The sequence below is a fragment of the Hyla sarda genome, unplaced genomic scaffold (assembly GCF_029499605.1).
Source record: "Hyla sarda isolate aHylSar1 unplaced genomic scaffold, aHylSar1.hap1 scaffold_551, whole genome shotgun sequence".
Classification (NCBI taxonomy): domain Eukaryota; kingdom Metazoa; phylum Chordata; class Amphibia; order Anura; family Hylidae; genus Hyla; species Hyla sarda.
This window is the reverse complement of record NW_026610563.1, coordinates 37,641-64,826: the sequence shown is the minus strand read 5'-3', so window position 1 is coordinate 64,826 and position 27,186 is coordinate 37,641. Positions and strand designations below refer to the sequence as shown.

General features: G+C 42.8%; 4 non-coding genes and 1 pseudogene across 4 annotated transcripts; all 5 read left to right on the top strand.

The window, feature by feature from the left end:
• Positions 1–6,979: 6,979 nt before the first annotated feature.
• LOC130339706 (U2 spliceosomal RNA) lies at positions 6,980–7,182 on the top strand (annotated as a pseudogene).
• Positions 7,183–14,371: 7,189 nt separating this feature from the next.
• Positions 14,372–14,564, top strand: LOC130339702 (U2 spliceosomal RNA). Its single transcript, XR_008880008.1, has one exon. It is a non-coding gene; the product is annotated as a U2 spliceosomal RNA (small nuclear RNA).
• Positions 14,565–16,663: 2,099 nt separating this feature from the next.
• Positions 16,664–16,854, top strand: LOC130339721 (U2 spliceosomal RNA). Its single transcript, XR_008880017.1, has one exon. It is a non-coding gene; the product is annotated as a U2 spliceosomal RNA (small nuclear RNA).
• A 2,089-nt stretch (positions 16,855–18,943) lies between these two features.
• Positions 18,944–19,134, top strand: LOC130339720 (U2 spliceosomal RNA). Its single transcript, XR_008880016.1, has one exon. It is a non-coding gene; the product is annotated as a U2 spliceosomal RNA (small nuclear RNA).
• A 7,046-nt stretch (positions 19,135–26,180) lies between these two features.
• LOC130339704 (U2 spliceosomal RNA) lies at positions 26,181–26,375 on the top strand. The gene has a single exon (XR_008880010.1). It is a non-coding gene; the product is annotated as a U2 spliceosomal RNA (small nuclear RNA).
• The last annotated feature ends 811 nt before the right edge of the window (positions 26,376–27,186 follow it).

The following is a 27,186-nucleotide window of genomic DNA, read 5'->3' as shown; positions in this document are numbered from 1 at the left end:
CTGCTGCTGCTGACTAAATGGCCTCCTTAATTGGATCATTTGAGTAGCCAGCACACCTGTGCAGGTAGGGCATGACATGATAGGCAGCTGCCTTGATAGCGGGTGGGTGCTGAATGTTCCTAATTGACAAAATAAGATTAATGCTTATGAAGAAATATAAAATCTCATCCCTTCCCCAATATCGCGCCACACCCCTACCCCTTAATTCCCTGGTTGAACTTGATGGACATATGTCTTTTTTCGACCGTACTAACTATGTAACTATGTAACATAACATGGGGGGGGGGGGGGGTCTCCTGGCTGTTCACACAGGTGTGTCATTGCTGTACATTGACCATGCATTGCTTCTGTGGTATTGCAAAGGCAAAGACAAATGCTTCCAGCCATCCATTGCACTAATGGATTGGTCATCAGCTGGCTGTCTATGTCCCGCATCAATATAGACCAAAGTACAGAGGGTTAGGCTATGCTATTGTGCACCTACCTGATGCATCAGAAGGTGCGAGGCCCTTGCTAAATTCTGTGCACAGACTTTGAGATCTATACTTTAGACTGTATCTAAACCTGCTCCAACATGGACTGACATTCTGGCCTACTTTCAGCCGATGCGACTTGTCTGTCGCTGAACAGTCGCTTTTTATGTATTCAGCACCTATGTATAATGTTGTAAAAATGCTCTAGAAGCTAAAGTCGCAGAAATGTCACACATATTTGGCCTGCAACTTTCTGTGCGACAAATTCAGACAGGAAAAATCAGTATAAATCCTTAGAAAATTATCCCCCAGTGTCTCCATCTGCTGGCGGTATTGAATAAGCATTGCTGCACTGATGGGGTATGCATTAGACGAAAAAAAAGAAGAAAAAGAAGAATAATACGCCCAGAAAAGAGGCGAAAAGGAGAAAAACGTAAAAAAACGTGAAAAAAAAGTAAGAGGAAGAGAAGGGAAAAAAAGGTGGAAATGGGTTTAAAAGTGATTTCGGCGGAGAAATATATATATATATATATATATATATATATATATATATATATATATATACGCGCACACACACACATATATATAAACGTATTCTCCGTTGAGATATTGCAGCCGCTGCTGTGTCCAGGCCCAGGAGCCTTAGCACTGTGCTGTGATGTCACTCAATACCACTGACATCACTAGGTGTAAACAACATCTCTCCTTTGCTGTGAATGTGACTATGGAGCTGTTTGGTGATGTCGTCTATTATGGCCTTCATAGAAGCAACAGGAGATTGTTGCATCCATCTAGAACCCTCAGAACTACAGTGCTATGATGTCACTCACTTCCACAGGCCTTGCAGAGTGTAAACAACAACAACCCAGCTTTGTTGTGTATGTAACCATAGGGATTTGTGATGTCACCTAGAACCTTCACAGCAGCGACAGCTTTATGAGGAGCATCAGCACTGCTCTGCCTGAGCAGAACCATCACCGCCATAGGTTGTCAAATAACCCGGGTTTAACCCACACAGGTAAGTCCAATGGGGTGCAGGCATGTCCTCTATGCTTACAGCTTCCCGTGGGTGTTGGTTTGATACCGTTTGGGGACAGCCAAGGAGGCATCTGCAGGCAACAAAGGTAGGTGTGTGCTTGTGTGTGTGTTTCCTATGCAGATCCTAAGCCCAGTGTCACATGCAAGTAGGAGGAGTAAGAAGGGTTCCTGGCAAATCCGGGTTATGGATTGCATTTAAAAAGGCCCCGTGGGAGTGCAATGGGCCCCTGTCTTGCTGCTTAGCAATAATGGTATGGGTTTAGGTTCTGCTGTGTGTACTGGTGGTTGACTGCCCCCCAGCCCAGAGTGTGCATGGAAAATTGTCTGGCAGCCTCCCTGACAGCAAGCAGTGATAGTGCCCATGAAGGGCACCTTGTTGGGCCCGCCCCTTTCACGGTTATCGCTTCTCGGCCTTTTGGCTAAGATCACGTGTGGATTTCTGTGCGTGGTTTGGGTTGAAAGGAGTGGTGATCGGGGCCCTCTTTACGGGGGGCCCTGGATTGTTGCTGAGCTGCGATCGTGGGTTTTACCTGCAAAAATGAGCGAGAAGGCGCGTGGACTTGAGGACACGGTGCGGATCTACGTTCCTGGCGAGCACCGGGGGACGATCGGACTTGACCAAATCGTTGTGGAGATTCTTCGCAAGCTTGATTACCTACAGGTATGGAATGTATTGGCTATACAGGATTTTCCTAGGCAAGGAATTTATGATATTACTTTTTGTGGTTCTGAGATTTGCCAGAGAGTCTATATGGATCTTGAAGAAATGAAGAGGATTAAAGTGGAACCGTTATTTATGAATACAACAAAGGTAGTAATTGTCCACATGTATAATCCTAAGGTTTCTGATGAAATGGTTACAAACTTTTTGTTCCGGTATTGCGAGGAAGTGAAATTTATAGGAAGACTTAAGAACAAGTTTGGGTACTTTAATTGTAAGAGAAAGTTTATTGTAAAATTTAAAAAAGATGAAGGAATGCAAGATGGAAGGAAGAGCATACCACAGGTGTTTTCTATCGGAGGAGAGAGAGGTTTCTGCTTTTATGAAGGCCAGTTGCAATATTGTAGAAAGTGCCATGCCTATGGCCATGTGCAGGATTATTGCTCTGAGAAAGGAGAATGTTGCAGAAATTGTGGGAAAACTGGTCATGAAGCAAGTATCTGTACAGAGAAGAAGACATGTGATATCTGTGGAAGTGAGGAACATTTGGCAAGAGGCTGTGATATGTGGTATAAAAAGAAGAGAAGTTATGCTGATGCAGCTGGGAATAGAGGAGAACAAAGAGAAAAAGGGGGAGGGAGGTTTGTTCCTGGAGTTGGTGAGAGTGTGAGTGTGAGTGTTAATGTGGCACAGGTGGCTGAGGAAAGTTCTGTGATAGTGGAGCACATTAGCACTCAGGAGAGGTCAGGGGAGGAGGGTGTTTCCACTGCTGTGACTGGTGAGGAGACAGGTGTGGGAGGTGAATTTACCTTGGTGAAAAAGAAAAAAGCAAAAAAAGTGAAAGTGGTGGAGAAAATTGAGACAGTGTATGGTGATGTTCTTTCTAGTGAAGAGGCTATGGATGATATTGAATGTCCAAACCCAATTGTGGGGGAGGAGGAGGGAATGGAAGTTGTTGGGTCATCTCAGAGATCTCTAACACCTGGTCAGAGAGTTTCTCGCAGTAAGGAAGAAGAGGAGGAGGAAGATGAGGATGTGCAGGTTGTGAATAAAAGGTGTAAGACAGGGAGCTGGTCTGAGGATCAGGAAGCCCTTGTTCTTGGTAGTGATAATGAAATAGACAGGGACTCTAACATAGGGTCGCCTGATTGTTTTGCAAGTTTACATAGGAAAGTTGAAGGCCAAAATGTTAATTTCTAAGTTAAGATGGATTTTAAAGCATTTGGTTTTCTTTTCCTAGTTATTATGACTTTGGTTGTAACAACTATTAATGTAAGAAGTATTGAGTCTGAAATTAGGAGAGCTGCAATTTTTGATATTCTTGAGAATGTTAGAAGTGATGTGATATGTTTACAGGAGTGTGCAATAAAGTCAGCACCTTATGCAAATGAGTGGAAGTGTGGGCAGTCCTTCTGGTCCACATGTGCAGAAAACAAAAATGAAGGTGTTGGGATTTTATTGCGAAACAGGGACATTAAAGTTTTAAATTGCCAAACTTTAGTACCTGGTCGTTGTATGGTTTTAATTTTTGAGGTTTTGGGCCAGAGGATGAGAATTTTTAATGTGTATGCTCCAGCAGAAAAACAAGCACGTTTGTCTTTTTTAGAGTCCCTTAAGTTTTTTATCCCTGGTCGTGAAGATACTATTATTGTTGGCGATTTTAACTGCATTAGATCCGTCAATGATCGTGAGAGCTCTGCTGAGGTTAGAACTGATATTACTTCCAATGTTTTAAATCAAATTATTCAAGACTTGCATTTTACTGATGTTGGACTGATGGTTAGCACTGATGAAAGATATACGTACATATCAGATAGTGGCCGCTGTAAATCCCGGATCGATTACATCCTGGTCTCTGATGGGATTAAGGTGGTCCGGTGCAATCAAATGATGTCAACTTTCTCAGACCACAAGATGGTGTCGGCTGAGATAAGTGTCACAGAGTCCCTTCATTTTGGGAGGGGGCTCTGGAAATTAAATGTAAGTCTATTGGAAGATGAGGAAGTAATGGCTGGTTTTAATCATGTGTTTTTATCCTGTGTTTCTAAACAACCTGATTTTAGTAATGTCTTAGTGTGGTGGGAATGGGCTAAAGGAGAGTTTTCTAATTTCTTTAAGATGTTTTGCATAAAGAGAGCACAAGAGAAGAGGAGGAGTGATGAAAGGCTTGTATCCCGGTTAGAGACTCTCTATAAGTTTAAACGTGTTGGTGTGGAGGTGGAGGATGAGATTGTTAAGGTGAAGGGGGAGATGAAAAAAAGGTTGTTGGAAAAGGGAAGGAATATTGTATATAAGTCTAAAGTGCAGCACCTAGAAGAAAATGAGCAGTGTACACGGTATTTCTTTAAAAAATGTTTTAATGCTAAAGGTGTTTTTAAATCTGTTTTTACCCCTACGGGGGAAGTTTTTGGAGAGGAGATGGTGAAGGAGATTGGCAGATTTTATGAGACACTCTTTAGTAATAAGAGCAGAGCCAGTGAGACGGAGATGAATGATTATTGTAATATTTTGGAGAATAATGTTCCTGTTGAAAAAGTAGATTTTTTGATTGATGATGTTAGTGAAGGGGAGATCAAGCAGGCCCTGGATAAGATGGCCAAAGGGAAGACACCAGGCTGTGATGGTCTCCCCGCTGAGTTTTATTCCGCGTTCTGGAATATTTTAAGTAAAGAGTTTACACGGGTGGTGCAATATGTTTTTAACTCAGGTGTTTTAGCTGAATCTATGAAGAAAGGGGTCATAACATTAATTCATAAAAAAGGTGATGGCAGAGATCTTAAAAATTGGAGACCTATAACTTTATTAAATTGTGACTACAAGATAATTGCTAAGATTGTGGCTAATAGACTGAGTGATGTAGTGGACCACCTTGTGGGAGAATACCAAGTTTGTGCAGTACCGAAAAGAAAAATAACAGATAATTTATTGCTTTTAAGAGACTCTATTTATTACAGTAACTTTAACAAGAATGCACTGTTTGTTGAGTCCATAGATTTCGAAAAGGCTTATGATAAGGTTGCACATGATTTTATGTTCATTGCTTTAAAACACTTAGGTATTCCAGAAAAGTTATTATCTGTTATTATGAGTTTTTATCATGGGGTGACAAGTCAGATTTTAGTAAATGGGCATGTGGGGCCTGCTTTTAATGTCTTGTCTGGAGTCAGACAGGGATGCCCACTCTCCCCAATTCTGTTTATATGCGTTATAGAGGGCCTGTTGAAGAATGTGCAGAAAGATAAATGTGTGAGTGGTGTTTTTATTCCAGGTAGTGATGGTAGTAAGTTAAAGGTTTTAAGTTATATGGACGATGTGGTTTTTACTTGTACATCCCAAGCAGATCTCAACAGAGTAAATTTGCATGTGAGGATTTTTTGTTGTGTGGCTGGGATGAATGTGAACTGGGGGAAGTGCCAATTATGCAGTTTTGGGAACCAAGAGAATATAGTAGTGGATGGTGTTAAGGAAAAAGAAGACATTGAAGTGCTAGGAGTGATATTTGATAAAGACCTCAAAGGAAAGAAAAGTTATGAGACTTTGGACAGTAAAATTGAGAAGAAGCTATCCTTCTGGAGGTTAAGGAACTTGTCACTTAAAGGGAAAGTTCTTATCATTAAGTCTGTAATCCTACCGCTTCTCTTGTATACGGCTATGGTGCTTCCTCCAGGGAAGTTATGGACTAGGAGAGTCACAAGGAAGCTTTTTGTGTTCTTCTGGGGGTCTAAGATGGAGAAAATGAGAAGAGAAGAAGTGATGAAGAGTATGAATTTGGGCGGATATAACTTTCCAAACATTGATCTGTTTTTAAAGGTGCACTATTTTCTTTTAATTTTTAAATTGATACAGTGCAATAATAGGGCGGCAGACATGAGTAAATACCTTGCAGGATGGTTGTTTTCCAAATGGGGCTGGTGTGAGAGGGATTTGAGGAGACCCATAGCACATGTGATACCTACCTTCTATGTGCTCCTCAGGTCTTTCAATGATCAATTTGGTTTGAGCTCTTTAGGTGAACCTGATAAAAAGAAAATAGAACAAGAAATAAGGAAAAATGAGAGATTATATGAAGTACCATTCTGCACTAATGCTCAGTCTGTGAAGATTTGGAAGTTTTTTAAAGTTATTGGACTATCAAACAGACAAAAAGACGTTAGTTGGATGTCCTTTCATGGCTGCCTCCCAACCCGATCTTTTTTAAATGGAAGAGGTTTGAGAATAAGTGACAGATGCCCAAGAGAGGGTTGTGGAGGTAGAGAAGACTTAGTGCACCTTTATTGGGACTGTTTTTATGCAAAAGAATTTTTTATGTTTTTAAAGAAGTTTTTAATCCAACTCACTGGATATAACAGTTTTTCTTTTGAGAAAGTTTTTATTGGTCAAGATCTTAGTAAAAAGGAAGATACACGTACTAATTGGATTCTTTTTTCTGTTTTTAAAGAGGTTTTATGGGACTCACGCAATTTGCTTGTTTTTAAAAATGTTGTTATTTCTCCGAGGGAATTGAAAAGATTGTTTTTAGGAAGGATTTTTACTATCTTTCTACTGGACAAAAAGAGAATTGGTGAAGAAGAAGCGGAGAAAATCTGGATGCATACACGATGGAAAAATTTATAAGAAGTACGTAAAGGAGAAAGCTGTAAGTTTTTGACCAATTTCTGTGATTGTTTTTGACATGTTTTTTTGTTTTGTTGTTTGGTCACTTTTTCTTGGCACTCGGTTCCCTTAGTTAGTTTTTTCCGTATGATGTTTTTTCAGATATTGTTTTAAGTGACGAGTCTTGGTAGGTGACCTGATGATCGTCCAAACAATAGTCTGTAACTGAGGAAAAAAAAAAAAAAAAAAAAAAAAAAAAAAAAATCTGTTCTTATCAGTTTAATATCTGATACGTCCCCTATCTGGGGACCATATATTAAATGGATTTTTGAAAACGGGGGCCGATTTCGAAGCTTGCTTCCGTCGCCCTATGCATTGACCCGATATGGCAGTATCTTCGGGTACAGTGCACCACCCCCTTACAGGGTTAAAAAGAAAGATTCCTACTTTCATTGCTACCTGCTTGCTGGCTAGCCAGCTAGCCAGCCCTGTGGGCCTTGCTGCTGCTGCAGCCAAAAAACAAAAGGTGGTGCTGCTGCTGCTTCTGCTGCTTCTGCTTCTGCTTGTGTCTGGCCGCTGTTGGAGCGTCCAGGCACAGGACTTCTGCTGCTGCTGACTAAATGGCCTCCTTAATTGGATCATTTGAGTAGCCAGCACACCTGTGCAGGTAGGGCATGACATGATAGGCAGCTGCCTTGATAGCGGGTGGGTGCTGAATGTTCCTAATTGACAAAATAAGATTAATGCTTATGAAGAAATATAAAATCTCATCCCTTCCCCAATATCGCGCCACACCCCTACCCCTTAATTCCCTGGTTGAACTTGATGGACATATGTCTTTTTTCGACCGTACTAACTATGTAACTATGTAACATAACATGGGGGGGGGGGGGTCTCCTGGCTGTTCACACAGGTGTGTCATTGCTGTACATTGACCATGCATTGCTTCTGTGGTATTGCAAAGGCAAAGACAAATGCTTCCAGCCATCCATTGCACTAATGGATTGGTCATCAGCTGGCTGTCTATGTCCCGCATCAATATAGACCAAAGTACAGAGGGTTAGGCTATGCTATTGTGCACCTACCTGATGCATCAGAAGGTGCGAGGCCCTTGCTAAATTCTGTGCACAGACTTTGAGATCTATACTTTAGACTGTATCTAAACCTGCTCCAACATGGACTGACATTCTGGCCTACTTTCAGCCGATGCGACTTGTCTGTCGCTGAACAGTCGCTTTTTATGTATTCAGCACCTATGTATAATGTTGTAAAAATGCTCTAGAAGCTAAAGTCGCAGAAATGTCACACATATTTGGCCTGCAACTTTCTGTGCGACAAATTCAGACAGGAAAAATCAGTATAAATCCTTAGAAAATTATCCCCCAGTGTCTCCATCTGCTGGCGGTATTGAATAAGCATTGCTGCACTGATGGGGTATGCATTAGACGAAAAAAAAGAAGAAAAAGAAGAATAATACGCCCAGAAAAGAGGCGAAAAGGAGAAAAACGTAAAAAAACGTGAAAAAAAAGTAAGAGGAAGAGAAGGGAAAAAAAGGTGGAAATGGGTTTAAAAGTGATTTCGGCGGAGAAATATATATATATATATATATATATATATATATATATATATATATATACGCGCACACACACACATATATATAAACGTATTCTCCGTTGAGATATTGCAGCCGCTGCTGTGTCCAGGCCCAGGAGCCTTAGCACTGTGCTGTGATGTCACTCAATACCACTGACATCACTAGGTGTAAACAACATCTCTCCTTTGCTGTGTATGTGACTATGGAGCTGTTTGGTGATGTCGTCTATTATGGCCTTCATAGAAGCAACAGGAGATTGTTGCATCCATCTAGAACCCTCAGAACTACAGTGCTATGATGTCACTCACTTCCACAGGCCTTGCAGAGTGTAAACAACAACAACCCAGCTTTGTTGTGTATGTAACCATAGGGATTTGTGATGTCACCTAGAACCTTCACAGCAGCGACAGCTTTATGAGGAGCATCAGCACTGCTCTGCCTGAGCAGAACCATCACCGCCATAGGTTGTCAAATAACCCGGGTTTAACCCACACAGGTAAGTCCAATGGGGTGCAGGCATGTCCTCTATGCTTACAGCTTCCCGTGGGTGTTGGTTTGATACCGTTTGGGGACAGCCAAGGAGGCATCTGCAGGCAACAAAGGTAGGTGTGTGCTTGTGTGTGTGTTTCCTATGCAGATCCTAAGCCCAGTGTCACATGCAAGTAGGAGGAGTAAGAAGGGTTCCTGGCAAATCCGGGTTATGGATTGCATTTAAAAAGGCCCCGTGGGAGTGCAATGGGCCCCTGTCTTGCTGCTTAGCAATAATGGTATGGGTTTAGGTTCTGCTGTGTGTACTGGTGGTTGACTGCCCCCCAGCCCAGAGTGTGCATGGAAAATTGTCTGGCAGCCTCCCTGACAGCAAGCAGTGATAGTGCCCATGAAGGGCACCTTGTTGGGCCCGCCCCTTTCACGGTTATCGCTTCTCGGCCTTTTGGCTAAGATCAAGTGTCTTGCCCTAAGGTATTCGGGTACCCCTCTCCTCGGCCTTGTGGGATCGCCCAGGTTTATTGCCTGGGCTTCACCCACCTGCTGCTATTGGGGAGAGGGCTTAGTCCCAGGATAACGGGAAGGTGATCATCGGAGGACGGGTCTGCCGGAGAGGATGGCTAATGCGCCGAACGCTCCTAATACAGTACGGCTGTTTATCGAGGAGGAAAAGAGGAGTGCCTACGGGATTTTGCATGTCCAGCAGAAGGTCGTGGAAGGAGTGCTGAGGATGCCGCATGCTTCCATCTTCTGTGTCCAGGTCTTTCCCAGCCAAGGATTCTTTGACGTGACCTTCTACAACCTGGATGATCTCCGTACCTGTCTCTACCGGAGTAAGGAGAATGCTTCTCACCCTGACCTACAAGGGATCCGATTCATTTCCTGCGAGGCTCGGCCTAAGAAAGTTCCAGTGGTAGTGCATATGTACAACCCTTTTGTGCGGGATGAGGAGATCCAGACCTTTCTAAGAAGGTATTGTGTGTCTGTTTCTGGTGCGGAGAGGAAAAATAACATCCTGGGGACTTTCACAGGCATGAGACGTTTTTGGGTGGAGTTTAGGCCTGCCCCCGAGGGTGGTGCTGAAGGTTTTTGTCACCCCCCGCAGAACTTTGCGATAGGGAACAACAGGGGGTTTCTGCACTACCCGGGGATGCCAAGTTTTTGCCGGGACTGTTTTTGCTTTGGTCATACCAGAGAGAACTGTACAACCGGGCAGGTTTGCAGGAACTGCCACAAGCCTGATCACCGCACTGCAGACTGTCCCGAGAAACGCAAGTGTCATTTCTGTGGTTCTTCGGATCACCTGGCTAGGAGTTGCCCCACTTACCAGTCCGGGGCACCCCGATCATATGCAATGGCTCTTCGAGGTGGGACAGTTCCTGAGGACTCCAATGCTGCCAGGGCAGGCGATGCAGAGGTTAGCGTGCTGACCAGTGAAGCAGAGTCTGCCCCTGTTTTTCCTTCCATTTCTAGGTCTGTTCCGGATGCTTTGGTGGCAGAGGGGGAGAAGGCGGAGTCTGTTTCGGGGGCATCTGTTTCGGAGGCCTCTGATCCGCCAGAGGAGATGACTGTGGACAAAGAATCCTTGAAGAGAAAGATGCCGGTGGAAGAATCGGAGGATGACTGTCCGACTCCTCAGAGTCAAAGGATTGAGGACTTTCCTAGCCCGGGAAGGGAGGAGGCAGGTGGAGGGTCGTCATGTCAGATTGATTCTGACTCCTCTTTATCCTCCCTGGGCACAGGTTATTTGGAGGAATGTTCAGTCAAAAAATTGACAAAGACTCTTAAGTTTAAGGAAGGGGAGGCAAAAAATAAGGGTAGAGGTCGGGGAAAGGCTAGGCCTCCTTTTGATAATGCTTGATTTTGTATTTCCTTTTTTTCCTTCAAATGTTTGAATGAGTTTAACAATTGGTTCTCTAAATGTCCGCAGTATTAGATCTTTAGAAAGGAGATCCGCCATTTTTGATTTACTTTCTAGATATTCTTTTGATGTTCTAGGTCTCCAGGAGTGCTGCTTGGATGGGGAGCCAAATATCTCCTGGCCTTATGGGCAATCGGTATGGTCTGGTTCAATGGAACGTAATTCGGGGGTGGGGATTTTGTTCAAAAGTAATGAGTTTGTTGTTAAAAAAGTTGTCCATATTGTTCCGGGTAGGGTATTATTAGTGCATTTTATTTTCAGGGGTTTCACATATAAAGTAATTAATGTTTATGCTCCAACTGGGAGGAAGGAAAGAGGGGAGGTGTTTGAGAAATTATATTTCTTTTTGAGTGGGAGGGATGATGTGTTCCTTATAGGGGATTTCAATTGTATAATAACAGAGGGGGATAGGAGTAGTACTACGGTGGGTGGTGGGTCTGGTTTAGACAGTACTAGTAAGCAGCTTAAAGAGATTGTAAATTTATTTGGGTTAAAGGATTCCTTTGTTGCCCATAATGATGGTACTATCGGTTATACATATTTTTCTAACAATACAAGTTCGCGTATTGATTTCATTTTTGTCTCAAAACTAATGTCTGTTTCTAATTTCAGACGGAGGAGGTTACCGTTCACGGATCATGCCTGGATTGAGTGTGTGGTAAAAGGTGGTGGTCTAAGTGAGTATGGAAAGGGTGTTTGGAAGTTGAATGTGTCTTTATTGGATAATGAATGTGTATTACAAGAATATAGGGAGCGTTTTGATGGATGGGTGTTGAGGAAGGATGCATTTTATAGTGTGGTTGAGTGGTGGGAGTGGGTGAAGTTAGAGACTAAAAGGTTTTTTATTAAAAAAGGGTGTGAGAAAGGGAGGAAAGATAGAGAAGAGTATGAGAGATGGCAAAGAAGGTTAGAGTATTTGTATGAATTGAGGCGTTTGGGGATGAGTGTTGAGAAGGAGATTGAGGAAGCTCGTGGAAGTGTGAATGAGTGTCTGGAGAGGAATGGAAGGAAGATTATTGCACAGGCTAGGGTTGAAGTGAAAGAGAAGGATGAGAAATGTAGCAAATTTTTCTTTAAAAAGGCATTCAGTAAAAAAACTGAGATGATGAGTGTTTTTACGAATGATGGGGTAGAGGTCTTTGGTAAGGATGAGGTGTTAGAGGAAGTGTGGAAGTTTTATTCTGATTTATTCACGGAGAAGGAGCGGGACGTGACTCTAGAGGAGGAATGTTTGGGATATGTGGATAAGCGTTTGGATGAAATTGATGGGTTCTTTATGGAAGAGGATGTGAGGAAGAGTGAGGTGGAGGATGCTGTGAATGGGATGAAGAAAGGAAAGGTGGCAGGGAGTGATGGTTTGCCTGTGGAATTTTATCTTGTGTTTTGGGATATGTTAGGGGATTATGTATGGGAGGTGTGTAAGGAAGTACTTAGGAGAGGGAAGTTATCTAAAAGTATGAGTGAGAGTGTGACTGTGTTATTGTTTAAAAAAGGGGATAAGAGGGATCTTAAAAATTGGAGGCCTATAGCGCTCTTGAATTGTGATTACAAAATTATTGCTAAAGTTATTGCGAATAGGTTAAAGGATGTGATTGATTGTATGGTAGGTGAGGAGCAAATGTGTACAGTGCCTGATCGTAGGATTTCTGAATGTCTGTTAGGTCTGAGGGATGTATTGTGGGACTGTAAAACTAGGAAGCAAGGTGTGGCTGTTGTTACGGTGGATTTTGAAAAAGCGTATGATAGGGTGGTGCATGATTTATTGTTTAGGGTTTTGAGGAGGATGAATGTGCCGGACAGAATGGTGAAGTGGATTGAATGTTTGTATAGGGACATTTATAGTAAGATTCAGGTCAATGGTTTTCTGAGTAGGGAAGTGAGTATAAAATCTGGAGTGCGGCAGGGGTGTCCCCTGTCGCCAATTCTTTTTATTTGTATGATTGAGCCTTTGTTGGGGATGATTAGGAGAGATAAGGTGATGCGGGGTATAGAAATACCTGGTAGTCATGGGAAGGATATGCGAGTGATTGGTTACATGGATGATGTTACTGTTGTATGTAAGTCAATGGCAGGGGTAAGGCGTGCTAAGTTATTGATTGAGTGTTTCTGTTTAATGAGTGGGTTTAAGCTTAATGTTGGGAAGAGTGGTTGTAAATTTTTTGAGGGGTGGGGAGAGAGTGGGTTGTGCGAGTGGCCTGTGAGAGAGGGGGGTGTGGAAGTGCTTGGGGTGGTGTTTGATAATGATTTGTATGGGAAAGAAAGTTGGGAGAGGGTTTTGGGGAGGGTGGGGAATAAAATAAACTTCTGGTCTTTAAGGACTTTATCGATTGAGGGAAGGATTCTGGTTATTAAAGCTGTTATAATTCCTATTTTGCTTTATGTTAATTATGTGTTTCCTCCACCGGATAGGTGTCTGGCAAGAATTATCAGGCAGATCTTTGTTTTCTTATGGAATTCAAGGATGGAGAAATTGAGTCGTGGGAAGGTGGTGAAAAGCAGAATGCATGGTGGGAAAGGAATGATGAATGTGGAAGTGTTCCTGGCTGTGAAGTATGTCAGTTTTTGTCTCGCTGTAAGTAAGAAGGAATGTGTGTTTGGGTGCATGGTAAGGTATTTGGCTGGTAATGTGTTGTTGAAATATAAGCTAATGGAAAGGGACTTAAGGGTACCTGTAAGTTTTGAGGTTCCTTGGTTCTATCAGAGAATAGGGCGGTGTGTCAGGAAAAATAATCTGGAATGTGTGACTGAATGGAATGATAGTAAGAAGGTGATGAAAGTGTTGGAGCAGAGAGAAACAGTGGAATGTGTGGGAGGTCTGTCTGAGAAGGATTGTAAGGTAGTGTGGAAAAATGTCAGTCACAAGGAACTGACAAATAAACAAAAGGACTTGTCTTGGATGTTAGCTCATGGGTGTCTGCCAACAAGGGATATTCAGAGGAGAAGGAGATTGGTAGACAGTGAAGTGTGTCCCAGGGATGGTTGCGGTGGATGTGAGAATTATGTACATGTGTTTTGGGAGTGTGGTTATGCGAAGTCTGTGTGGAGAAAAATGTCTGGTCTAATTAAAAATCTTACTGGAATTGAAATCTTATCCTTTAATATGATGATGTTTGGTTTGTGTGCAGTGGAGAGAGAGAAGGCAAGAGTGTTATGGTTCATAGTAAATTGTGTAAAAGAGGTTCTGTGGGATGTAAGGAATATTAGGATTTTCAATCAAACTGAAGTAAGTGTGAAGGAATGTCTGGGCATGATCCGTGGTAAAATTTACCTTTACGTATTATGTGATAGGAAAAACTATGGTTCTGATGATGCAGAGGGGATCTGGAAACACAAAAAATGGAAGCACTGGTTATGAGTGTATTCTTATTTGTCTTTCTTTTTCTTTTCTTACAGATTATATCCTGATATGAAGGGACAGTTGGAGGGACAGAATCCGCTGCAATTTATTTTTTCTGAGGGAAAGTCATGAAGGGAAAGCTTTTTGTTATATGTACATGTAAAGACATGCTTCCTGTATATATTGTATATGTCAAATATGTGTTATTCATGTGTTTTCAGATGAATATGTAATTTTTTGAATGATTTACTTGGTTATGTATTGTATATTTCCTTTTCAATAAAAAAAAAAAAAAAAAAAAAAAAAAATCTGTTCTTATCAGTTTAATATCTGATACGTCCCCTATCTGGGGACCATATATTAAATGGATTTTTGAGAACGGGGGCCGATTTCGAAGCTTGCTTCCGTCGCCCTATGCATTGACCCGATATGGCAGTATCTTCGGGTACAGTGCACCACCCCCTTACAGGGTTAAAAAGAAAGATTCCTACTTTCATTGCTACCTGCTTGCTGGCTAGCCAGCTAGCCAGCCCTGTGGGCCTTGCTGCTGCTGCAGCCAAAAAACAAAAGGTGGTGCTGCTGCTGCTTCTGCTGCTTCTGCTTCTGCTTGTGTCTGGCCGCTGTTGGAGCGTCCAGGCACAGGACTTCTGCTGCTGCTGACTAAATGGCCTCCTTAATTGGATCATTTGAGTAGCCAGCACACCTGTGCAGGTAGGGCATGACATGATAGGCAGCTGCCTTGATAGCGGGTGGGTGCTGAATGTTCCTAATTGACAAAATAAGATTAATGCTTATGAAGAAATATAAAATCTCATCCCTTCCCCAATATCGCGCCACACCCCTACCCCTTAATTCCCTGGTTGAACTTGATGGACATATGTCTTTTTTCGACCGTACTAACTATGTAACTATGTAACATAACATGGGGGGGGGGGGGGGGTCTCCTGGCTGTTCACACAGGTGTGTCATTGCTGTACATTGACCATGCATTGCTTCTGTGGTATTGCAAAGGCAAAGACAAATGCTTCCAGCCATCCATTGCACTAATGGATTGGTCATCAGCTGGCTGTCTATGTCCCGCATCAATATAGACCAAAGTACAGAGGGTTAGGCTATGCTATTGTGCACCTACCTGATGCATCAGAAGGTGCGAGGCCCTTGCTAAATTCTGTGCACAGACTTTGAGATCTATACTTTAGACTGTATCTAAACCTGCTCCAACATGGACTGACATTCTGGCCTACTTTCAGCCGATGCGACTTGTCTGTCGCTGAACAGTCGCTTTTTATGTATTCAGCACCTATGTATAATGTTGTAAAAATGCTCTAGAAGCTAAAGTCGCAGAAATGTCCCACATATTTGGCCTGCAACTTTCTGTGCGACAAATTCAGACAGGAAAAATCAGTATAAATCCTTAGAAAATTATCCCCCAGTGTCCCCATCTGCTGGCGGTATTGAATAAGCATTGCTGCACTGATGGGGTATGCATTAGACGAAAAAAAAGAAGAAAAAGAAGAATAATACGCCCAGAAAAGAGGCGAAAAGGAGAAAAACGTAAAAAAACGTGAAAAAAAAGTAAGAGGAAGAGAAGGGAAAAAAAGGTGGAAATGGGTTTAAAAGTGATTTCGGCGGAGAAATATATATATATATATATATATATATATATATATATATATATATATATATACGCGCACACACACACATATATATAAACGTATTCTCCGTTGAGATATTGCAGCCGCTGCTGTGTCCAGGCCCAGGAGCCTTAGCACTGTGCTGTGATGTCACTCAATACCACTGACATCACTAGGTGTAAACAACATCTCTCCTTTGCTGTGTATGTGACTATGGAGCTGTTTGGTGATGTCGTCTATTATGGCCTTCATAGAAGCAACAGGAGATTGTTGCATCCATCTAGAACCCTCAGAACTACAGTGCTATGATGTCACTCACTTCCACAGGCCTTGCAGAGTGTAAACAACAACAACCCAGCTTTGTTGTGTATGTAACCATAGGGATTTGTGATGTCACCTAGAACCTTCACAGCAGCGACAGCTTTATGAGGAGCATCAGCACTGCTCTGCCTGAGCAGAACCATCACCGCCATAGGTTGTCAAATAACCCGGGTTTAACCCACACAGGTAAGTCCAATGGGGTGCAGGCATGTCCTCTATGCTTACAGCTTCCCGTGGGTGTTGGTTTGATACCGTTTGGGGACAGCCAAGGAGGCATCTGCAGGCAACAAAGGTAGGTGTGTGCTTGTGTGTGTGTTTCCTATGCAGATCCTAAGCCCAGTGTCACATGCAAGTAGGAGGAGTAAGAAGGGTTCCTGGCAAATCCGGGTTATGGATTGCATTTAAAAAGGCCCCGTGGGAGTGCAATGGGCCCCTGTCTTGCTGCTTAGCAATAATGGTATGGGTTTAGGTTCTGCTGTGTGTACTGGTGGTTGACTGCCCCCCAGCCCAGAGTGTGCATGGAAAATTGTCTGGCAGCCTCCCTGACAGCAAGCAGTGATAGTGCCCATGAAGGGCACCTTGTTGGGCCCGCCCCTTTCACGGTTATCGCTTCTCGGCCTTTTGGCTAAGATCAAGTGTAGTATCTGTTCTTATCAGTTTAATATCTGATACGTCCCCTATCTGGGGACCATATATTAAATGGATTTTTGAGAACGGGGGCCGATTTCGAAGCTTGCTTCCGTCGCCCTATGCATTGACCCGATATGGCAGTATCTTCGGGTACAGTGCACCACCCCCTTACAGGGTTAAAAAGAAAGATTCCTACTTTCATTGCTACCTGCTTGCTGGCTAGCCAGCTAGCCAGCCCTGTGGGCCTTGCTGCTGCTGCAGCCAAAAAACAAAAGGTGGTGCTGCTGCTGCTTCTGCTGCTTCTGCTTCTGCTTGTGTCTGGCCGCTGTTGGAGCGTCCAGGCACAGGACTTCTGCTGCTGCTGACTAAATGGCCTCCTTAATTGGATCATTTGAGTAGCCAGCACACCTGTGCAGGTAGGGCATGACATGATAGGCAGCTGCCTTGATAGCGGGTGGGTGCTGAATGTTCCTAATTGACAAAATAAGATTAATGCTTATGAAGAAATATAAAATCTCATCCCTTCCCCAATATCGCGCCACACCCCTACCCCTTAATTCCCTGGTTGAACTTGATGGACATATGTCTTTTTTCGACCGTACTAACTATGTAACTATGTAACATAACATGGGGGGGGTCTCCTGGCTGTTCACACAGGTGTGTCATTGCTGTACATTGACCATGCATTGCTTCTGTGGTATTGCAAAGGCAAAGACAAATGCTTCCAGCCATCCATTGCACTAATGGATTGGTCATCAGCTGGCTGTCTATGTCCCGCATCAATATAGACCAAAGTACAGAGGGTTAGGCTATGCTATTGTGCACCTACCTGATGCATCAGAAGGTGCGAGGCCCTTGCTAAATTCTGTGCACAGACTTTGAGATCTATACTTTAGACTGTATCTAAACCTGCTCCAACATGGACTGACATTCTGGCCTACTTTCAGCCGATGCGACTTGTCTGTCGCTGAACAGTCGCTTTTTATGTATTCAGCACCTATGTATAATGTTGTAAAAATGCTCTAGAAGCTAAAGTCGCAGAAATGTCACACATATTTGGCCTGCAACTTTCTGTGCGACAAATTCAGACAGGAAAAATCAGTATAAATCCTTAGAAAATTATCCCCCAGTGTCTCCATCTGCTGGCGGTATTGAATAAGCATTGCTGCACTGATGGGGTATGCATTAGACGAAAAAAAAGAAGAAAAAGAAGAATAATACGCCCAGAAAAGAGGCGAAAAGGAGAAAAACGTAAAAAAACGTGAAAAAAAAGTAAGAGGAAGAGAAGGGAAAAAAAGGTGGAAATGGGTTTAAAAGGGATTTCGGCGGAGAAATATATATATATATATATATATATATATATATATATATATATATATATACGCGCACACACACACATATATATAAACGTATTCTCCGTTGAGATATTGCAGCCGCTGCTGTGTCCAGGCCCAGGAGCCTTAGCACTGTGCTGTGATGTCACTCAATACCACTGACATCACTAGGTGTAAACAACATCTCTCCTTTGCTGTGTATGTGACTATGGAGCTGTTTGGTGATGTCGTCTATTATGGCCTTCATAGAAGCAACAGGAGATTGTTGCATCCATCTAGAACCCTCAGAACTACAGTGCTATGATGTCACTCACTTCCACAGGCCTTGCAGAGTGTAAACAACAACAACCCAGCTTTGTTGTGTATGTAACCATAGGGATTTGTGATGTCACCTAGAACCTTCACAGCAGCGACAGCTTTATGAGGAGCATCAGCACTGCTCTGCCTGAGCAGAACCATCACCGCCATAGGTTGTCAAATAACCCGGGTTTAACCCACACAGGTAAGTCCAATGGGGTGCAGGCATGTCCTCTATGCTTACAGCTTCCCGTGGGTGTTGGTTTGATACCGTTTGGGGACAGCCAAGGAGGCATCTGCAGGCAACAAAGGTAGGTGTGTGCTTGTGTGTGTGTTTCCTATGCAGATCCTAAGCCCAGTGTCACATGCAAGTAGGAGGAGTAAGAAGGGTTCCTGGCAAATCCGGGTTATGGATTGCATTTAAAAAGGCCCCGTGGGAGTGCAATGGGCCCCTGTCTTGCTGCTTAGCAATAATGGTATGGGTTTAGGTTCTGCTGTGTGTACTGGTGGTTGACTGCCCCCCAGCCCAGAGTGTGCATGGAAAATTGTCTGGCAGCCTCCCTGACAGCAAGCAGTGATAGTGCCCATGAAGGGCACCTTGTTGGGCCCGCCCCTTTCACGGTTATCGCTTCTCGGCCTTTTGGCTAAGATCAAGTGTAGTATCTGTTCTTATCAGTTTAATATCTGATACGTCCCCTATCTGGGGACCATATATTAAATGGATTTTTGAGAACGGGGGCCGATTTCGAAGCTTGCTTCCGTCGCCCTATGCATTGACCCGATATGGCAGTATCTTCGGGTACAGTGCACCACCCCCTTACAGGGTTAAAAAGAAAGATTCCTACTTTCATTGCTACCTGCTTGCTGGCTAGCCAGCTAGCCAGCCCTGTGGGCCTTGCTGCTGCTGCAGCAGCCAAAAAACAAAAGGTGGTGCTGCTGCTGCTTCTGCTGCTTCTGCTTCTGCTTGTGTCTGGCCGCTGTTGGAGCGTCCAGGCACAGGACTTCTGCTGCTGCTGACTAAATGGCCTCCTTAATTGGATCATTTGAGTAGCCAGCACACCTGTGCAGGTAGGGCATGACATGATAGGCAGCTGCCTTGATAGCGGGTGGGTGCTGAATGTTCCTAATTGACAAAATAAGATTAATGCTTATGAAGAAATATAAAATCTCATCCCTTCCCCAATATCGCGCCACACCCCTACCCCTTAATTCCCTGGTTGAACTTGATGGACATATGTCTTTTTTCGACCGTACTAACTATGTAACTATGTAACATAACATGGGGGGGGGGGGGGGGTCTCCTGGCTGTTCACACAGGTGTGTCATTGCTGTACATTGACCATGCATTGCTTCTGTGGTATTGCAAAGGCAAAGACAAATGCTTCCAGCCATCCATTGCACTAATGGATTGGTCATCAGCTGGCTGTCTATGTCCCGCATCAATATAGACCAAAGTACAGAGGGTTAGGCTATGCTATTGTGCACCTACCTGATGCATCAGAAGGTGCGAGGCTCTTGCTAAATTCTGTGCACAGACTTTGAGATCTATACTTTAGACTGTATCTAAACCTGCTCCAACATGGACTGACATTCTGGCCTACTTTCAGCCGATGCGACTTGTCTGTCGCTGAACAGTCGCTTTTTATGTATTCAGCACCTATGTATAATGTTGTAAAAATGCTCTAGAAGCTAAAGTCGCAGAAATGTCACACATATTTGGCCTGCAACTTTCTGTGCGACAAATTCAGACAGGAAAAATCAGTATAAATCCTTAGAAAATTATCCCCCAGTGTCTCCATCTGCTGGCGGTATTGAATAAGCATTGCTGCACTGATGGGGTATGCATTAGACGAAAAAAAAGAAGAAAAAGAAGAATAATACGCCCAGAAAAGAGGCGAAAAGGAGAAAAACGTAAAAAAACGTGAAAAAAAAGTAAGAGGAAGAGAAGGGAAAAAAAGGTGGAAATGGGTTTAAAAGTGATTTCGGCGGAGAAATATATATATATATATATATATATATATATATATATATATATATATACGCGCACACACACACATATATATAAACGTATTCTCCGTTGAGATATTGCAGCCGCTGCTGTGTCCAGGCCCAGGAGCCTTAGCACTGTGCTGTGATGTCACTCAATACCACTGACATCACTAGGTGTAAACAACATCTCTCCTTTGCTGTGTATGTGACTATGGAGCTGTTTGGTGATGTCGTCTATTATGGCCTTCATAGAAGCAACAGGAGATTGTTGCATCCATCTAGAACCCTCAGAACTACAGTGCTATGATGTCACTCACTTCCACAGGCCTTGCAGAGTGTAAAAAACAACAACCCAGCTTTGTTGTGTATGTAACCATAGGGATTTGTGATGTCACCTAGAACCTTCACAGCAGCGACAGCTTTATGAGGAGCATCAGCACTGCTCTGCCTGAGCAGAACCATCACCGCCATAGGTTGTCAAATAACCCGGGTTTAACCCACACAGGTAAGTCCAATGGGGTGCAGGCATGTCCTCTATGCTTACAGCTTCCCGTGGGTGTTGGTTTGATACCGTTTGGGGACAGCCAAGGAGGCATCTGCAGGCAACAAAGGTAGGTGTGTGCTTGTGTGTGTGTTTCCTATGCAGATCCTAAGCCCAGTGTCACATGCAAGTAGGAGGAGTAAGAAGGGTTCCTGGCAAATCCGGGTTATGGATTGCATTTAAAAAGGCCCCGTGGGAGTGCAATGGGCCCCTGTCTTGCTGCTTAGCAATAATGGTATGGGTTTAGGTTCTGCTGTGTGTACTGGTGGTTGACTGCCCCCCAGCCCAGAGTGTGCATGGAAAATTGTCTGGCAGCCTCCCTGACAGCAAGCAGTGATAGTGCCCATGAAGGGCACCTTGTTGGGCCCGCCCCTTTCACGGTTATCGCTTCTCTGCCTTTTGGCTAAGATCAAGTGCAGTTGCCTTGGTCTCGCCTGAGGGTGCGATCTCTGGGTTTACCCAGTTTGCTGGAAGGGATTCTCTTTCTGTGGTTTCGTGCCGACAGTTCTGCCTGGAGAGATGGCTGGTCTGAAGAATACCATTCGTTTGGAGGTGGATCCCGGAAGTGCTGTGAAGAACAATGTTGTTTACCTGGTTCGGGACATCATCATGCTGAAGCTTGGAGTGGACAAGTCAGAAATATTCAGCGTTAATGAGGCTCCTCGCAAGGGTTCTTATGAGGTCACCTTTGAGCAGGAAGGTAGGTGCCTTGATGTTTATGAACGTTTGAGAAATTTCAGCAAGGACCCCATGATGGAGGGAGTGAAGATTACTCCTTTGTTTGGGTTTCAAGAAAAAACTGTCCTTGTGCATGTTTATAACCCTTTCACGGATGTGGCTATAATTGAAAGTTTTCTGCGCCAATATTGTGACTCTGTGCGTGGAGGTGAAAAACAGACCAATGTACTGGGAATCTTTAATTGCAAATATAAATTTGTTGTGAAACTGAAAGTGGATCCCAGTTGTGTTGGTGGCTTTAAACATCCCCCAGCTAGTTTTTCAGTTGCTGGACATAGGGGATATTTATCCTATGCTGGACAGCCTTATTATTGCCGCAATTGTTTTTCTTTTGGCCACGTGAAAGAGAGCTGCCTTAAGGGACAGGTGTGCCGGAACTGTAATGGTACTGGTCACCATGCGGGGAGTTGCCCCAACACAAAAAAATGTGACCTGTGCCGTGAGGAAGGGCATGTTTATAAAGACTGTCCTGGTACAAAAAGACCAAGCTATGCAAGTGCTGCAAGAGGGGAGGAAATTGTGAGGAAGTTGGCCCCTCAAAAACTGAAAGTTATTCCTCAGAAACCTGTGGATGTACAAGTTGCGGTGGCTGATGCCTTTAGGAAGCTGGAGGAGGTGATTGAGGGAGTGCAGAGCCCTGTTCACACAGCTGAATCTGTTCATCCCTCTGATCCTGCTAACATAGAGGAGTTTCAGTCCTCTGGAGAGACTAGTTTGTGTAACAGGGAGGGTGGTGGGAAACATAATGTCCAGGATGAAAATAATGATGGCTTCAAGCTGGTGCATGGTGGGAAGTCCGCCAAAAAAAGACGTGGTGAGGAGAGTACGAATTTGGCGCCAGAAACCAGGAACACATTTGAAGTGCTGGAAACGGACATTATGGAGACTGCTGAAAGTGGTGAATAGATATGCCGGGACTTGATATGAAATGTTATCAGGTGGTGAAGCACCTGTTTTCTAATGACTTTGTTATACCTGCTTTGTGTTTTACTATGTGTTCTCAATAGGTTTGCCGGGACTTGATATGCAAATGATATCAGGTAGTGAATCACCTATTTTCTAATGGTTATGTTATACCTGCTTTGTGTTTGTATATAGTTATGAGCATTATTATTTGTTCTCAAAATGTGAGAGTATTTAAAAATAAGGCTAGGAGAGCTGCTATTTTAAGTTTTTTAGCACAAGAGAATGCTTCAATTTTCTGTTTGCAGGAATGTGGTATTGAGTTCGCAGTAAGTCAGGATGAATGGGTGTATGGTCGGTGTGTGTGGTCTGGGAGTTCAGTGAATAAGAATGATGGTGTGGGTGTTTTAATTAAATCACCTGAAATTTCTGTTGAAAGTTATTTAGTTATTGAGCCTGGTAGGTGTATTTCTGTTAATTTATGTTATAAAGGTATTATGTTTCGTGTTATAAATGTGTATGCTTCTGCATGCAAAAATGAAAGAAAAAATTTGTTTGAGAAATTAAAATTTTATGTTCAAGGTAAAATACCTATTATTTTAGTTGGAGATATGAATGTGGACTTATGTAAGAAAGCATTTGATATATCAGGAAGAAAATTATTTGAGTTAGTTTCAGATTTTAGGTTTAAAGATATTCAGGATTTATGCAAAGTTAGTCCTAATTTATGCACTTATCATGCAGATAGGGGGAATGTTCACTCTAAGTTAGATTATTGTTTTTTGTCTGAGAATGTTAATGCATTAAGTTACAGACAGAGGTCTGTTTGTTATTCGGACCATGAGTCTTTGCTGTGTGAGATTGATGTGGGTCAGAATGCTGTGTATGGGAGAGGTTTGTGGAAGATGAATATTAAACATTTAGATAGTGTGGATGTGAGAGACCAGTATGAATGCATATATAAAAAATGGCGTGAAAGGAAAAGTGAGTTTGATAACATTATTTTGTGGTGGGAATGGGTTAAAAAGAAAACAAAATCCTTTTTTAGGTCTTTTGGTTATAAAATTGCTGCTATTAAGAGGGAACAATATGTTAAGTTAAATGCCCGTCTATCCTTTTTGTATAGATTGAGAGACTGTGGTGTGGATGTTCAGAATGAAATTGTGAGTGTTAAAAGGGACATTAATGAGTTTGTGTTGGAGAAAGGGAGGAGTATTATGTATAGAGCTAAATTAGATAAGAGGGAACATGATGAAAAATGTTCACGTTATTTTTTCAAAAAAGTTTTTTCAAAAAAGCCGGTTATTGATGTGATTGTGAAAGAGGATGGTAGTGTTGTGTCTGGTGATGGTGTGAGTGAGGAAGTTGCAGTTTTTTATGAAGAATTGTATGGAGAGAAGTGGAGGGATGAGAATTTGGAGAATGAGGTATTGAGTGTGTTGGAAAGGAAACTTGGAGAGGCTGAGCAGGCTTTTGTTATGCGTGGTATATCAAGTGAGGAAGTTTGGGATGTAGTGCAGAAAATGTCAGCAAATAAGACTCCAGGTGAGGATGGTTTGCCTGTGGAATTTTATCGGTTGTTATGGAATGTGGTGGGGAAGGATGTAGTTGAAGTGTGTCAGTTTATGTGGGAGAATATGGAGGTTGCGGAGAGTATGCGTGGGGGTGTGGTTGTGCTGATTCCGAAAAAAGGGGATTTAAAAAGTTTAAAGAATTGGCGTCCAATTACATTACTTAATTGTGATTATAAGATCTATGCGAAAATTATTGCCAATCGGATGAGAGATGTTGTTGAAAGCGTGGTGGGTGATGATCAGTTTTGTGCTGTGCCTGGACGTCGTATACAGGAGAGTTTGTGTTTGTTGAGAGATTGTTTGTGGGATTGTAAGAGTAGGAAGCAAGATGTGTGTTTGTTGTCATTAGATTTTGAAAAAGCGTATGATAGGCTGTCTCATAGTTTCTTGTTCAGGGTGTTGTTGCGTATGGGTTTTCCGAGTGACTTTGTGTGGAGAGTTAGGAGTTTGTATGACAAAATATATAGTAGGATGCTTGTTAATGGATGTGTGGGGAGAAGAGTGAATGTGTTCTCAGGGGTTAGGCAGGGGTGTCCTTTATCACCAGTGGCATTTATATGTGCTATTGAGCCTCTGGTATGTATGATTAGGAGGGATAAGATAGTGAGAGGTGTACGCATTCCTGGTAGTGATGGAAGGGAGTTTAAAGTTAATGCTTATATGGATGATGTATGTGTCCTGTGTGATTCTGAGTCCGCTGTGAGGAGGGTGAAACTTTTAGTGTCTATTTTTTGTGGTGCATCTGCTTTTAAGGTTAATTGGTTAAAGAGTGAATGTAAGTGTTTTGGTGAGAGTAGATTAAGTAGAGATGTTGGGGTGAATGTTGTGGAGGGGTCTATTAAAGTGTTGGGGATTAAGTTTAGTGACGATTTGGATGGGAAAGAGAGTTGGGAGGAGGCGAAAAAGAAGGTGGAGTTGCGTCTAAATTATTGGAGTTTGAGAAGTCTTTCCTTCATTGGGAAGATTGTAGTTATTAAAAGTGTTGTGTTACCAATTTTTCTGTATGTTGCTATGATTTTTCCTCCCCATTATATGGGTTTGAGGAGCTTGAACAGGGTTCTGTTTGTCTTTTTTTGGGGTTCTAAAGTTGAGAGGTTGAGGAGAGAAATAGTGGTGAAAAATTGGAAGAAGGGTGGTATGAGTTTTCCAAATTTGGAGGTGTACTTTGGAGTGAATATTTTAGTTTTTATTTTAGCTATTATTGGGAGTGATAGAAAGGTGTCCTGTATGACAAGATTTCTGGCTGGTAGATTTTTTGTCAGGTTGAAGTGGTGTGAGAGGGATTTGAATAGGCCTATTGCTTTTGAGGTTCCTAAATGGTATGAGTGGGTTGTGAGGTTTTTGGAGAAATTTGAGTTGATAGAAGAAGAGGTGAGTGTTTTGAAGAATAAACGTTTGTTGATGAAAATGATTGAGAGTAAAGAGGTTGTATGTAATATTAATTCTGTGAGAGGAGCGGATGTGGAAAAAGTTTGGAAGAAAGTGAGGATGGATGGTATGTCTAATAAGCAAAAGGAGATTGTATGGCAAAGTTTGCATGGGGTGTTGCCAGTGAGAGAGTTTCAGAAAGCAAGGGGTTTGGTGAGATGTGATGTGTGTCCTAGGGAGAATTGTAATGGTTTTGAAAGTGTTATTCATCTTTTTTGGAATTGTAAGTATGCTCGTGAGGTTGTGAGAAAACTTGGGCCTTTGTGCAAGGAATTAACAGGTGTGGAATTTTTGTATTATGAAATGATGATGTTTGGATTATGTGTGAGTGGTGGTCAGAATGAAAGAGTGTTGTGGTTATTGTTGTCGTGTATTAAAGAAGTCTTATGGGATGTTCGGAATGTTTATTTGTTTTTGAGAAAGGAAATAAGTGTAAATAATAGTGTGAGGATGGTGTTAGGAAAGCTTTATTTGTGTTATTTGTGGGATGCTAGGAGGGGTGGGATTGATGCGGAGGGTATTTGGAAAACGAAAAAATGGATTCATTCTGTTGATTTATCTTGATGTTTTTCATGTACTTGTAATTTTGTCTGTTTTTGATTATAAATAAAGTTCCCGATGATGAGAGGGTTGTGTGTTACAGAAAGTTTGTAATGCCAGTTTTGAAAGTATTGTTTTGAGTACTTTCATCCCTTATCTGAGGGTTTAAAAAAAAAAAAAAAAAAAAAAATCTGTTCTTATCAGTTTAATATCTGATACGTCCCCTATCTGGGGACCATATATTAAATGGATTTTTGAGAACGGGGGCCGATTTCGAAGCTTGCTTCCGTCGCCCTATGCATTGACCCGATATGGCAGTATCTTCGGGTACAGTGCACCACCCCCTTACAGGGTTAAAAAGAAAGATTCCTACTTTCATTGCTACCTGCTTGCTGGCTAGCCAGCTAGCCAGCCCTGTGGGCCTTGCTGCTGCTGCAGCCAAAAAACAAAAGGTGGTGCTGCTGCTGCTTCTGCTGCTTCTGCTTCTGCTTGTGTCTGGCCGCTGTTGGAGCGTCCAGGCACAGGACTTCTGCTGCTGCTGACTAAATGGCCTCCTTAATTGGATCATTTGAGTAGCCAGCACACCTGTGCAGGTAGGGCATGACATGATAGGCAGCTGCCTTGATAGCGGGTGGGTGCTGAATGTTCCTAATTGACAAAATAAGATTAATGCTTATGAAGAAATATAAAATCTCATCCCTTCCCCAATATCGCGCCACACCCCTACCCCTTAATTCCCTGGTTGAACTTGATGGACATATGTCTTTTTTCGACCGTACTAACTATGTAACTATGTAACATAACATGGGGGGGGGGGGGGGGGTCTCCTGGCTGTTCACACAGGTGTGTCATTGCTGTACATTGACCATGCATTGCTTCTGTGGTATTGCAAAGGCAAAGACAAATGCTTCCAGCCATCCATTGCACTAATGGATTGGTCATCAGCTGGCTGTCTATGTCCCGCATCAATATAGACCAAAGTACAGAGGGTTAGGCTATGCTATTGTGCACCTACCTGATGCATCAGAAGGTGCGAGGCCCTTGCTAAATTCTGTGCACAGACTTTGAGATCTATACTTTAGACTGTATCTAAACCTGCTCCAACATGGACTGACATTCTGGCCTACTTTCAGCCGATGCGACTTGTCTGTCGC